This window comes from Neolamprologus multifasciatus, chromosome 6, assembly GCF_963576455.1.
Source record: "Neolamprologus multifasciatus chromosome 6, fNeoMul1.2, whole genome shotgun sequence".
NCBI classification, from domain to species: Eukaryota; Metazoa; Chordata; class Actinopteri; order Cichliformes; family Cichlidae; genus Neolamprologus; species Neolamprologus multifasciatus.
In genome coordinates this window covers 17,762,792-17,774,189 of record NC_140444.1, presented here as the reverse complement: position 1 = coordinate 17,774,189, position 11,398 = coordinate 17,762,792, and the positions used below count along the sequence as shown (strand labels likewise).

The 11,398-nt window shown below is 46.7% G+C and overlaps 2 long non-coding RNA genes across 2 annotated transcripts in view; both read left to right on the top strand.

Moving 5' to 3' along the window:
- LOC146516798 (uncharacterized) overlaps nt 1-11,398 on the top strand; it is a 36,430-nt gene that overhangs the window by 16,995 nt on the left and 8,037 nt on the right. The gene's annotated exons all lie outside the window — the stretch shown is intronic.
- LOC146516799 (uncharacterized) lies at nt 340-4,081 on the top strand. The gene is made up of 3 exons (XR_014874536.1): nt 340-1,609; nt 3,486-3,573; nt 3,833-4,081. It is a non-coding gene; the product is annotated as an uncharacterized LOC146516799 (long non-coding RNA).

The window sequence follows — 11,398 nt, the reverse complement described above, 5'->3', positions numbered from 1 at the left end:
ACTCCCTTCACCCTGGCCAAAAAGGCTAAAATGACCAAAGAAAAAGTGGAAAACAGTTAAACATGAGAGGTTTTTGGACAAAGTTTGTGTTTTTTCCATTGTTAAAGCACCGCTTCCAGCCAAGAGTGATACCATATATGCCCCATAGCTGCAGAAAAGGCTAACATTGTTATCTTTTTACAAAAAAACAGCTGAACATGAGAGGTTTTTGGACCAATTTTGTGTTCTCCATTCTTTAAGCACCGGTTTGAGCACCGTTTAAGCACCGGCACCGTTTCAAAAGTACCGGTTTGGCACCGGTATCGGATAAAACCTAAACGATACCCATCCCTAGTATTGAGTGTCCACTAAAATAAAAATAAAAGCGTTCTAACATCTCACCTGCTTGTTTTTATTAAGGTATGTACACGTATGTACATGTAGACTATTTTTATTAATAGAGATTTCACTACTGAGGTTAAACATGATATATAAGTCACTTAGATCACTTCTGAATGTTAATGTTTGGTTTATTTCAGTGTTTTATTTGTTCCCGAGTAAACCGGTTTGGCTGTGATTAAAGTTAAGCTTCATAACATATTACTCACAGTTAAATTAATTGGGGACGGCAGTAAAAACTCCGGACCTGTGACATCATCAAGTACGCTGGTGTACCAATTGTACAAATCGTGAGTCCGTGCTCGCATTCTCGGCGAGTACGTACTCGCGTACTTGAGAATTGAGAAAGGGCCCTTGTGTTCTGATACCTGACAACTTTTTTCCTGACAACTGAGACCTGACATTTTTTTGTTTGATACCTGACAACTTTTTTCTTGAGAACTGAGACCTGACAATTTTTTGTCTGATACCTGACAACTTTTTTCTTGAGAACTGAGACCTGACAATTTTTTGTCTGATACCTGACAACTTTTTTCCTGACAACTGAGACCTGACAATTTTTTTGTCTGATACCTGACAACTTTTTTCTTGAGAACTGACGATGTCCTAAAATGTACACTGTACTCCAGTAACATTGATATCACTGAAATTAGAAACACGCTGTCTCAGAGTGATGGTGAAAAGCCAGTTCATGTGTTTATTACTTCTAACTTGTGAATTAGTATTATCAAGTTGCTCTAAAAACCCCTTAGAAAAACCTTTGGTCAATCCAGAATGCTGCAGCAAGAATACCAGCAGGGACTGGGAAGAGAGAGAACATTTCCCCTATACTGGCTTATCTTCTTTTGGTTTCTGTTAAATTCAGAATCAAATTTAAAATCCATCTCCTCATATCTTTAAGACATTTTCAAATAATATTAATGTAAAAATCTCTCCAATTTTATCTTGTAAAAGGATGGGCAAGTGCTTCACACGGAAAAACATGACTTTGGTTAACAACAGTCTCACTATGGGTGAGTATTACTGAGGGAACAAACATTTGGATGACCAGATTTAGACTTTGCGCTACAACACTTTCAGTATATATCAATTGGTGTTTATGTGCACATGTCCATAGTGTGCAATTACAGATTGTCTGCTGTCCTGCTGAATACTGGCTGCCCTGACTGCCTTGTTATCTACTCAAATAACACCATCGGAAGAATCGCAGTCAAAGCTCTGCAGCTTCTGAGTAAGAACAATGACACAGCTAAATACTGTAATGTCAAAGTACTTAAGTATTGTTTTTATGGTCCAACTTCATGCATTTAATTTATTAAAGCTGAAAGAAATGCTGGTGACTAATTCCCAAATTAAAACGTCATCAAAACAATGATTAACAGTCGTTTCCACTTTTCCAGGCCTTTTAATAAATAATTGTAGTTTCCAAATACTGTCGTCTGGATGAGGACATCCAAATTAGTGATGGGTCGTTCGCGAACGAAATGGCTCTTAGAGCCGGCTCTTTGACGTGAACGAAGCGAGCCGGCTCCTTATCGCGAGCCGTCACGTGGGGTTTTTTTTTTTCTTTCTCTCAGCCTCTCTCTCGCACTTTTTTTCCGCTTCACTCCGCACGCAGCCTTGTGCTTTACGCTGGGCAGAGGGGGGAGGGGCGGTAGTTACACTCAGTAGCACAGGAACAGAGCCAGAGGGAGAGAGAGAGAAAGAGAGCCAGGGACAACAATGTCACATTAGAAAGGTATAGTAATCATCCACAACTATTTTCAGTTGCAGATGATAAAGGATTCAGAAAGTTTATTCATGCAGGCCCATATGACAGAGAATATGCATCTTCTTTTTGTTTTCATATTTTAATTTATATTTAATTGTGTTGTGGTTTGCAGTGTTTTGTGTTGTTTCACTTTAAATTTGTAAAAGGAAAAAGCTGAAAATTTAAATAGTTAAAATTTGAAATGTGAATAGTTGGTTTTTGTATTATATGATTTATTTATTACATTTTATGTGGAGTGAATAAATAAAAGTATATTTACAGTGGCCCCTAAAGACAAAGCACATACAAACTCCAAAACACGTAAAAACACGTACAAACTCCAAAGCACGTAAAAACACGTACAAACTCCGAAGCACGTAAAAACTCAAAACACGTACAAAAGACAACAGAAGTGCTCCAGGATGCTGGCCGCAGTGTTGAGCTTTTGTTACCTAGTGGCTACACAAGCCAGCAAGTACCAACGGATTTGGTGTGTGGTAGTAACAGGTAAATGAACTTTTTTTTTAAATTATTTGAATATATATGAGTGCCTGTGTATAAATACACAAACAATACACACATGCTTTCAATTGTGTAATTTAAGTGATCTAGTAGCTCTGCTTTGGAAGTTCAGTTCATGCTAGAAATGTGTCTTGGAGTTTGTACGTGTTTTGTCTCTAGGGGCCACCGCATATATTTATATATAAACATATATAAATAAAACCACTTTTTTTAACGTTAGTAATTCCTTTTGTGCATAATTTTATATTGTTGTTAATAATAAATTAATTAAAGCAACAAAACAACCTGAAGAGCCGGTTCGGAGCCGAAAGAGCCGGCTCTTTTTAGTGAGCCGAACCGAAAGAGCCGGATCTCTAAAAAGAGCCGGAAATCCCATCACTAATCCAAATAACAGTTAAAGGCAAAATTTTAAACTAAGTGAAAAAAGGAAAAAATATATATATGACAAAAGAAATGTGCCTCTGCCTGCCTTTTTCTCTTAAGAAATACAACCATAATTTTAAAACAGCATTTTGTATTTAATTATGTTTCTTTGATTAAGATTCAGATTTGGTTGATGATGTGAAACGTTTAAATGTGACAAATATGCAAAAAACTAAGAAATCAGATGGAAGCCAAATCTTTTTCACTGTACATAATTGTAATAAAATACCTTCCTTAACCACACAAAACAAAGCAACAAATTTGCTGCTTACAAACAGATGCACTGATGTTTGAAAATAGGAACAGTCTGTGTGGTAATTTTCATTTTGACAACTTAAATACTTCTGTACCATTGTAGTGCCTTCACATGAGCCTGCAGCAATCCCGTGCTAACACTTTCCCTGTCTCTCAGGTAGGAGAGTTAAAGTGTCTGCTGCTGAGCTGGAAGAGTTTACAAAGCAGGCAGAGTGAACCACCTGCTATCATGGATTCAGAAAAGGGTATAAACTTCTACTTAATATGAAAGCCTTAAAGCCACATCTGTACATGCCCTGAAGAATAAACAAAACACAGTAGTCAGTAGCAGATTACGGTTTGTCAAATAAGTTCAGTTAAACAAATAAACTGCAGCTGAACTAAATGTTACACCTTCAGTTTAATGTTGTCATTATTTTTATACCACCATGGTTTGAACAATTGTAGATTCAGTTCATTTCTCCTCTCATAAATGAAAGGCATTCACAAATGTCATCTTCACAGGTTTGTGCCCAGATCCATCTCTTGCCCCAGAAACAAATTTCACTGATGTAACCACAGACACCATAAGCTCTGATGAGCTCAGCCTTCTAGAAAAGCTTCTCAGAAGTGAAAGTGGAGTGAAGACCCTTTTTGACATGATCCAAAGAAGTATGGCTTCTCCACACAAGACTGACTGCTCTGTGTCATCAGTGTAATTTAGATTTTGTTTCATTGAACTGACATAAAAATGACAATGTGAACCTGCTTTAAGAGGGAAAGATTATAACACATGAGTAAATTACTTAGTTTTGTCACTTTAATGCACCATGTACTAAAGACGTAATCAACAAACCATGATAAAGTTTGTTCATGTTGCTCCGGTTGGGCTCAGTCTGCTGATGGTTGGACAAAGCATTATGGACACTGTAAAACTATAAAGTCCAGCTCTTGTGACTACTAATCATCTTGTTTGATCCTTTTTAGTTGCTGGATTTGGCTACAGAAGATTGAGCCAGTAGCAGCGTGGCCTTTCTGGTTGTGGCCCTGCTTTTTTTACACTTCTTTTATTGACCAGCACTCTGGGTGTGAAGTGACTTATAGTGTCTGTGTTTCTTTTCATTCGCTTTTGTTAGAGCCTCCAGCTACCAAGTCCATCCCAACATCTATTATTTTTCTTCATTGGTACTCCCAAAAGGTTGATTCTGTTCATCTGGATTTAGTGCTTTCAGTGGGAGAAACGTTTCGTCACTCATCCAAGTGACTTCTTCAGTCTCAGCTGACTGCAGATTTGCATGAAACTAGCCCACTGAATGAACAGTAGGCTGTGAGGTCAATTCCTTGATCATTAAAAATGGTACGTCCAGATGAACAGGATCAACCTTTTGGGATTTACTTACCTGGATGACTAGGCATGGATCAAGACATTTATTGGTACTGATATGAGGACACTATTAGGCTTATTCTATTATTTTTATTCCATTTAACTTTTTATTGTATAACTTTCAATAAAGTGTTGTTTTTTGTCATTGAAACCATCTCTCTTGCCAGGATGTGTTTTCAAACCCAGGTAGCTTTTAATTTAATTTGTTACATTTACATGTCAATATTTTTATTTTCTAGGGGTGAAATTCCCTTAGGTGGCATTGGTAAATGGTAAATGGACTGGTTCTAGCGCTTTTCTACTCTTCTGAGCACTCAAAGCGCTTTACACAACTTGTGCATTCACACCCATTCGCACAAGCACATTTTCTTGGTGAGGAGATGAGATGAGATGAGATAGCCTTTATTTGTCAGTTGCAGGTCTTTTGCCGACAACCGAGATGACAGACCTTGCCGACCGTACATACAATACACAAACATCACATTGGGGAGACAGGTCAGGCTAGGTAGCAAGGAAAAAAACATTGAAATGTGTAACACAAAAGGATAATACAGGAATGCACAGATATCAACACACCATAGCACAATAAACACAGACAGCAACATGGGAAAGAGTTCCAGTGTGTACATCTGATCTGGGACCGCTGCAATCTTTCGACTGCGCCTCCAACTGACCCGATGTCCACATCAGAGGGGAGGTAAGCGTTGGAGGTGGCGTTGGATCCGGGGTAGGGAGGGTGATGCGTCAGTGAGTGCTTATCAGTATCTGTCATGTCATGGTGAGTGCTTATCAGTATCCGCACCTCGCCAGCTGACAGCAGTCAGGCGCTATGTTTTGTGTTCTTTATTCTCCTCTCTTGCCTCTGCTCTCTTTCTCTCTCGTCCTCTCCCTCTCTCTTTCTCCTGCCGGGGCGGAGCTCATTATGGGCTCCCGCCCCTGGCCCACGCACCTGGGGATGATCAGCACACCTGCCGCTGATTACGAATTAGAGTACTACTTAAGATGGCGAGTCTGCTCTACTCGTCGCTGGATCGTTGAGCCATTAGCGTCAGTCGCCCTGCAAACCTGTTATTTGAACTACTTCTGAACCTGGAAGCTGACTGTCTCTCTATATGTGTGTAGATCTCCCCTGGACCCTGAGCAACTGTGACTGAGCGTGTGCAAGACGAGTGGTGGTGAAGAGAGGAGCTGTTGTCTGTGTATGGAAAGCCCCCACCCTGGACTCCTTCCCCTGTCACTCCTGGACCCCGAACCCCGACCCTTTTCCCGAACACCTTTGTATATATATTGCACCTGTGGGAATCACTGTAAATAAATCCACTCTTGTTTGAAGGAACTAGTGGTCTGCGCCTGAGTCCGCTTCACTAGCCTTGACAGAACGATCCAGCCACAACATGGACTCAGCAGACCAGAATACCGTCGGACAGGCACTGGCTGCCCAAGAAGCAGCGCTGACCCGCCACGAACAAATGTTACACCAGCTGCGAGGTGAGATCGCCGCACTAACCCAAGCTGTTTCCCGTTTGACTACACCAGGGGGCGTACAGCCGGGGAATCCCCAGCCAGCTCACCCTGCCCCGCAGGAAACACTCGCGGCGGCCACAGCAAGCCCCTCATCGGCAGTCACTCCCTCCTCTGACGGTCCTCTGCCTTTGCCTGAACCCTTTACGGGTGAGTCGGAAAAGTGCTCTGGTTTTCTGGCCCAGTGCGCATTGATTTTCCGCGAACAGCGGCGCTTCCATAACAATGACGGGGCGAAGATTGCTTTCTTTGTACAGATGCTAAGGGATCGTGCTTTGAAATGGGCCCAGGTGGTACTAAACTCCGACCCTGGGATTTCTTTTGAGGTGTTTGTGGGCTGCAAATTGGCAGCTCCCATCTTACTGCTGCGGAACGCCAGCGGCGCATCACGGCCGATGAGTGCCTGTATTGTGGTAACAAGGGACACATGATCGCCTCCTGCCCGTCGCGAGCAAAAGGCCGCGCCCGCCAGTGATGGTAGGAGTACTGGGGGCGGTTTGAATCAGGATAAATCTCCTCCACGTTTAGCCCTGCCGGCTAAGCTTCTGGTCCACTCAGAGTGTCATTCTCTTTCTGTGCTCATTGATTCAGGAGCAGAACAAAATTTCATTGACTCTGAACTAGCAAAACAACTCTGTGTAACTGTGGAGTCACTGCCTCACGCCTTACGTGTCACGGCTTTGTCAGGGCAGCGCCTCCCCGACATCACGCACATCACTGAACCGCTCACCCTCACACTGTCTGGCAATCATTCGGAGGAGATTAGCTTTTTTGTTTTTCACTCCACCCAGACGCCGTTAGTTCTCGGGCATCCCTGGCTCCAGCAACACAACCCCACTATTAATTGGCGGAAAGGAGGCATCACTGGCTGGGGAGAGGAGTGTCATATGACCTGCCTTAAGGATGCCTTACCTCCGAACACATCGGGCCCAGAGCCACCACGATCTTCCGACTTAGCGAATGTGCCGTCTGTTTACCACGATCTCGCTGAGGTGTTTCGGAAGGACCGAGCCCAGTCGCTGCCACCCCATCGGCCCTACGACTGCGCCATAGACCTGCTGCCGGGAGCTCCCTTACCGACCAGCCGCCTTTATAGCCTCTCGCTGCCGGAACGGGAGGCTATGGAGAAATATATAACTGAATCCCTCGCTGCCGGCATCATCCGTGCCTCTTCCTCACCCGTCGCAGCGGGTTTTTTCTTTGTGGAAAAGAAGGATAAGACCCTCCGACCCTGTATTGACTATCGGGGACTCAATAACATTACGGTCAGGAATAAATATCCACTGCCTCTGCTCACCTCTGCTTTCGAACTTCTCCAGGGCACCACCATATTCAGCAAGCTGGACTTAAGAAACGCTTACCACCTGGTTCGGATTCGAGATGGCGATGAATGGAAGACAGCGTTCAATACCCACCTTGGACATTTCGAGTATCTGGTCATGCCGTTCGGCCTCACTAACGCACCTGCAGTATTCCAGGCTCTGGTCAACGATGTTCTAAGGGACTTTATTAACAGATTTGTGTTTGTCTACCTAGACGACATTCTGATCTTCTCCTCTTCCCAGGCTGAACACGAGACCCAGGTCCGGCTGGAACTGCAACGCCTTCTGGAGAACCGGCTGTACGTCAAAAGCGAGAAATGTGAGTTTCATGTGCCCACTGTTGCCTTCCTAGGGTACATAATCGAGCGTGGAGATCTCCGACCCGACCCTGTGAAAGTCAAGGCTGTTGTGAACTGGCCCAAGCCAAACAACCGTCGCCAGTTGCAACGCTTTCTTGGCTTCGCTAACTTCTACAGGAGATTCATATGGGACTTCAGCAGGATTGCCTTACCGTTAACCCAGTTAACCTCTCCCAAGCTTGCTTTTCAGTGGAGTGACGCCACCCAATCAGCCTTTCAGGAGCTCAAGAAACGGTTTGCCTCAGCGCCCATCCTGATCCAGCCTGACACCACTCTTCAGTTCATGGTAGAGGTCGACGCATCCGACTCAGGAGTGGGGGCCGTCCTTTCCCAACAGAAGGAGGGTAAGCTGCACCCCTGTGCCTTTTTTTCCCGTCGTCTCACCCCTGCAGAACGTAACTACGATGTGGGCGACTGGGAGCTGCTGGCGATTAAGCTCGCCCTGGAAGAATGGCGGAAATGGCTGGAGGGCACCACTCAACCCTTCGTGGTCTGGACCGATCACAAAAACCTGGCCTACCTTCAAACGGCGAAACGTCTCAACGCTCGACAGGCCAGATGGGCCCTGTTTTTCACCCGTTTCCACTTCTCAATCGCCTACAGACCCGGTTCCCGGAACGTCAAACCGGACGCTCTCTCCCGTCAGTTCTCCGCGGCTAAAGAAAAGGCGGATCTGGATTCCATCCTGCCGGCAACCTGTACTATCGGGGCAATCACCTGGGAGATCGAGGCAGCCATCCAGGCAGCTCAGGAAGCCGAACCGGACCCGGGAGGGGGACCCACCCACAGACTCTATGTTCCGCGCTCTGTCAGATCCCAGGTCCTGCAATGGGCTCACACAGCCCGGTTCTCATGCCATCCAGGGATACATCGCACCATCAAGTTTCTCCAGCGGTACTTCTGGTGGCCCTCACTCACCCAAGATACTCGGGAATACATCACCGCTTGTACGGTCTGTGCCCGAAACAAACCATCAAACCAACCCCCGGCGGGTCAGCTCCATCCATTATCCACTCCTTCCAGGCCATGGTCTCACATAGCACTGGACTTCATCACTGGGCTACCTCCTTCAGCAGGTAACACCGTCATACTCACCATAATCGATCGTTTCTCTAAAGCGGCTCATTTCATTGCTCTGCCTAAGCTTCCCACAGCTCTAGAGACCGCACGCCTACTCGCCACGCACGTCTTCCGCCTGCATGGGATCCCGGAAGACATAGTGTCCGACAGAGGGCCTCAATTCACTTCTCGGGTCTGGAAGGAGTTCTGCAACTCTCTGGGAGCAAAGGTCAGTCTATCCTCAGGCTATCACCCTCAGAGCAACGGCCAGTCCGAGCGGGCCAACCAGGAACTGGAGACCGCCCTGCGCTGCGTCGCCTCCACCAATCAAACCATCTGGAGTGAGGAGTTGCCGTGGATCGAGTACGCCCATAACAGCTTGACTGCCTCTGCCACCGGCCGGTCTCCAGTCGAAGCTTCCTTGGGATATCAGCCTCCTCTTTTTCCTGCTGTGGAAGGTGAGCAATCTGTACCCTCCGTCCAGGCTCATCTGCGCAGGTGCCGACGAGTTTGGCGGGCAACTCAGGCGGCCCTGCTACGCACGAAGGAGAACAACAAACGCATCGCAGACCGGCACCGGACCCCAGCACCCGAATACTCTGTCGGCCAGAAGGTGTGGCTCTCTACCCGCTTTGTTCCTGTCAGGAACGAATCCAAAAAACTTACACCCAACTTCATCGGCCCTTTTGAAATCTCTGCCTTGGTCAACCCTGTCTCTGTGAAGTTAAAACTCCCTCGCAATATGAAAATCCATAATGTCTTCCATGTTTCACAAATCAAACCCGTCCGGTCCAGTCCTCTGTGCCCTCCTTCCAGGCCCCCTCCTCCCACCCGGCTCGTGGACGGGTTGCCAGCTTACTCCATCACTCGCATTATGGACTCACCGCGCCGGGGGCGTGGCTGTCAGTACCTGGTTGACTGGGAGGGCTATGGCGTGGAGGAATGCTCCTGGGTCCCGCGAGCGGCCGTTCTGGACAAGCCCATGCTCCGGGAGTTCCACCGCCTGCATCCGGACAAGCCTGGTGGGTCGCCGGGAGGCTCCCGTTGAGGGGGGGGGGGTACTGTCATGGTCCCCGCACCTCGCCAGCTGACAGCAGTCAGGCGCTATGTTTTGTGTTCTTTATTCTCCTCTCTTGCCTCTGCTCTCTTTCTCTCCCGTCCTCTCCCTCTCTCTTTCTCCTGCCGGGGCGGAGCTCAGTATGGGCTCCCGCCCCTGGCCCACGCACCTGGGGATGATCAGCACACCTGCCGCTGATTACGAATTAGAGTACTACTTAAGATGGCGAGTCTGCTCTACTCGTCGCTGGATCGTTGAGCCATCAGCGTCAGTCGCCCTGCAAACCTGTTATTTGAACTCGTGAGTACTTCTGAACCTGGAAGCTCACTGTCTCTCTATATGTGTGTAGATCTCCCCTGGACCCTGAGCAACTGTGACTGAGCGTGTGCAAGACGAGTGGTGGTGAAGAGAGGAGCTGTTGTCTGTGTATGGAAAGCCCCCACCCTGGACTCCTTCCCCTGTCACTCCTGGACCCCGAACCCCGACCCTTTTCCCGAACACCTTTGTATATATATTGCACCTGTGGGAATCACTGTAAATAAATCCACTCTTGTTTGAAGGAACTAGTGGTCTGCGCCTGAGTCTGCTTCACTAGCCTTGACAGTATCAGTATATGTATGTGTTTGCGTGTCCATAGTTCAGCTGAGACAGTGTCCTTCGCCCTGCCAGGCTAAGTAAACAGTCTTCCAGCCAACCCAGGTGGCCTTGCATGGAATGGGAAGGAACAGACTAAACACAGTCGTTATCAGGGTATTGTTGTTCAGCTCCGGCCTTGCAGCTGGCGCCAAAGGGGTATCCGCACAAGTGATGGTATTTTTTACTTTAGTGCGAACAGCTCATATGAATTTCAAAGCAGTTCTACAGTCCAACACTGGTCTCTCAATCTCCCGTTGGAGAGCCGCGAGCTTCACCATACTTGCGTTCTGTGATGTTGTCATTTCTTGTGGTCAAGGAGCCAATTTCTGAGAACTCACGGCAGTGTGCCTCCCCGAGATGTCATCCAATTTGTGCCCAGAGATGTTATTCCGGGCTAGCCCTTCTGAGATGTATCCAGTCTGCAGTCAGAAATCTTATTCTGAGTATTCACAGCAGCCGTAGCCTCTCCAAGATCTTATCCGTGCTGACTCAATGAGCCCATTTTGAGAAACTCACGCCTCTCCCATCGTTCCAATCCCAGCGGGCAGCCTTGTGGGGGTTTGAACAGCCGGTTTCCGCTTTCTTAATTCTTCGATAAGTCAGGGCCAAGCCAACTCCGATCAGCAAGAACCCTGTTACCATGGTTCCGAATAGGTAGATATCTTCAGCACTCAGGCTCACCCAAGCCCAAACTTCTCGTTGAGAAAGGGGTGTCAATTGCATTTAGGGACCAGTTGATCCAATCCATAATTC